The sequence below is a fragment of the Miscanthus floridulus genome, chromosome 8, assembly GCF_019320115.1.
Source record: "Miscanthus floridulus cultivar M001 chromosome 8, ASM1932011v1, whole genome shotgun sequence".
Taxonomy (NCBI): domain Eukaryota; kingdom Viridiplantae; phylum Streptophyta; class Magnoliopsida; order Poales; family Poaceae; genus Miscanthus; species Miscanthus floridulus.
Window position 1 is genome coordinate 72,044,984 of NC_089587.1, and position 3,472 is coordinate 72,048,455.

Genomic DNA, 3,472 nt, shown 5'->3' on the forward strand with positions numbered 1-3,472 from the left:
GGTCATCAACGCTGATGGAGTTGGAGAGCTCCTTGAGCCAATGTAGATCATTTCTGCGCCAACCAACCTCGCGCCTGCAACTGTAGATCTAATCTTGGAACCACTTCTGAGGTTGCCTTCATCAATGACCAGCCGCCCGCTTCCTCGCTACCAGAGGAGGCAGATCAATAATGACGATCTGATCGAATCCATCGATCGAGTCAGTCTAAAGCTCGTCGATTGCCTCTCCGTCACCGAATCGGCCCTAGATACTTTGGTTCAGCACCGACCACCCTCCGATCCAGATCTTATCGAAGGCTGCTCGGAAAACTCTAGGAGTTGCGGCTTTGCCCTTCAGGCTCACCAATGTCGTCGTTACTTACCAAGACGCCTTGAGGGGGAAATTCGCCGACCAGGTGAAAGATGCCCATCCACTCGCCGACCAGCTCGCCGTTCAACCTCCACCAGCCGTCAACATGCTACACATAGGCCGGTGCCCTGGAGCGTCCCTCCAGACCATCCTGGAGGAAAATCCAGGCTCCGAGTCTTAGGGCTCTATGGAGACCCTCGCCGAAACCTTCACCAAGCAGCTCCTTTTCCCACCCTTTCGGGGTGGCATGATCTTCAACGTCAGCGTCAACAGCCCTCCTTGGAACGGTGAAATCGAGGAGGAACGCGTTGCTCATGAGAATCGGAGCATCAACCGCTCGCAGCGCCGAGAAAACGAGGCAGCTATTGCACGGGCCGAGGCTGCTAAAAAATAATCGGCTCGACTCACAAGGAAGGCCACTTCCACTCCATTGCGACCTCGATGGAGAGTTTCTCCGCGTTGATGACCATGATGTCTTTAAGACTCCAAGCGCTAATCTGGCAGTGGCCGCCAACGAGCTCGCCCGCCTCCCGCAGACGCCCGAACTCGCCAAGGTCGCCGCCATGCTTAAAGCGGCACACTATCAGGTTAATGAGATTCGTGAGGATCAGAGACCTTTGTGCTCCACGAGCATGATTCACCGATCAGCTGTGCTGAGATCCAATCGCCGCCCCAGTCAAAGCCGTTTCGTCGACCAGTCATTGCCTCTATAGGGGGAGCCGAGGGCCATTGCACCGAACACCATCGCCAACATGACCAGGAGGTTGAACAGGACGCTTGAGTGCACCTCAGCAACCTTTGGGATGCACGACGGCGTATCGAGCAACGTCGCTTCGGTCGCCATGAAGACAAAGTGTGCCGCCACCAGGAGTACGAGTAGGAGTATGGAAACCTAGACTCAGCTCTCGAGCAGATCGACGTCGGCAACGCTACAGCTGACACCGACCATAACCTCGAAGGGCCTCCAGCATTTACGAGGGCGCTCCAAACACTCCAATGGCCCCATGGTTTTAAAATCACTAGGGTCGAGCCCTACGAGGGAAGGATGAATCCAACACAGTGGCTACAGGCTTACGCCACCGCTGTCCGTGCCACCGGAGGAGACACCAGTGTCATGGCGAACTATCTCCCCGTCATGCTCATGCCACCCGCCATGAGCTGGTTTACTAGCCTTGCCCCAGACTCCATTGGATCCTAGGAAGAGCTAAAAAAAGTCTTTACCAACAATTATATGGCTACGTGTACTCAGCCAGGCACCAAGCATGATCTCAACCGCATCAACCAGAAGCCGTCCGAGCTATATTCGATGCTTTTCTAAGATGAGGAATTCTATTCCCAACATGATGGAAGCTGAGGTCATCACCGCCTTCACCCGAGGACTCCACCATCGCGAGCTTCGCTCCAAGTTCAACCACAAGCCGCCCACAGGCATTAGCGAGATGATCACTACTACCAACTAGTATGCTGACGCCGAGGAAGCCGAGGTGCGCTTCAACGAGGATGCGGGCACCCATCGCCAACCTCGCCGCTACGACGACCGCCCTAATGACCGATGCCACAACGACCGCCGCTTCGACGACCGCAGCTACCATCGTGACAGCGGTCGTGATCGAATAGAAGGACCCAAGCCTGGCCAAAATCATCGCCGCCGGCCAGACCACATCGTTGCCGCCATCAATCAACCTCACGCCAAGCGCAACTACGACGAGCAGTACCAAAAGATCCTCGATGGCCCGTGCCCTCTTCATAAGAACGCCAAACACAAGATGAAGAACTGCCTCGGCTTGGCTAAGGAATTTCAGGACAAAAAGCTGGAAGACGACGCCAACGACGGAGCCAGAGACCGCCGACCACCTAGGGTAACAACAATGCCTTCCAGGACCACGACAAGGTGGTCACCATCATCTTCGAGGGCCTTGCCACCACCAAAAGTAGAAGAGAACAGAAGCTCACTGCACGGTGGGTGCTCTCCGTCACTACGGAAGATGACACCGCCAACCCCAGTTATCGCCCATGGTCCGAGGTACCCATCACCTTTAGCAAGGTCAACCAGTGGGTGAACATCCCCTACACAGGGAGTTTCCCCCTTGTCCTCGATGCAATCATCCAGAAGGTGCTTTTTAGAATGGTGCTCGTGGACGGTGGGAGCACCCTGAATCTCCTCTTCGCCGGAGCCCTAAAGGAGCTGGGCCTTGGGTTATCAGATCTCACACCCCCCCTGACTCCTCCTTTTGGGGTGTGGTACCTGGCAGGGCCTCCAAACCGCTTGGAGAGATCACCCTACCAATACAGTTCGGCACGGCAAGCAACTACCGTGTCGAACACATCAACTTCTACGTCGCCGACTTCAACACCGCCTACCACACCACACTTGGTCGGCCAGCTCTGGCCAAGTTCATGGTTGTACCGCACTATGCATATATGGTGCTGAAGATGCCTTTGCCTGTAGGAGTTCTGGCCCTGTGGGCCAACCTCTCCATCGCCTACGCCTATGACATAGAGAGTCTCACTCTCGCTGAAGCCACCGACCTCTCCATCTAGATGGCCAGCGTGGTCACCGAAGCTAAGACGTTGCCCACTGATGACATGGAGATCCCAGAGCTAGAGCCTTCCCGTGCCTCCGCCAAGTCCAAGGAAATAAAGGAGGTTGGCCTCGGCCTCGACGCCCCTTCCAAGACCGTGAAGATTGGGGCTCACCTTGACCTCAAATAGGAAGGCGTGCTCGTCTTCTTCTCACATGCCAACGCCGACGTGTTTGCTTGGAAACCTATAGACATGTCGGGGGTACCACGGGAGAAGATTGAGCACTCCTTAAATGTCTCGCCGACCACCAAACCGATCAAGCAGAAACTCCACTGATTCGCGCTAGACAAGAAGGAGGCTATTAGGGTAGAAATAAAACGGCTCTTAGCTGCCGGATTTATAAAAGAAGTGTATCATCCTGAGTGGTTAGCAAACCCTGTTCTTATTCGAAAAAAATAAGGAATGGAGTATGTGCGTTGATTACACTGATCTTAACAAACACTGCCCTAAAGACCCATTCAATTTGCCTCGAATAGACAAGGTTGTAGACTCCACTGCCGGCTGTGAACTGCTCTCCTTCTTTGACTGTTACTCCGGCTA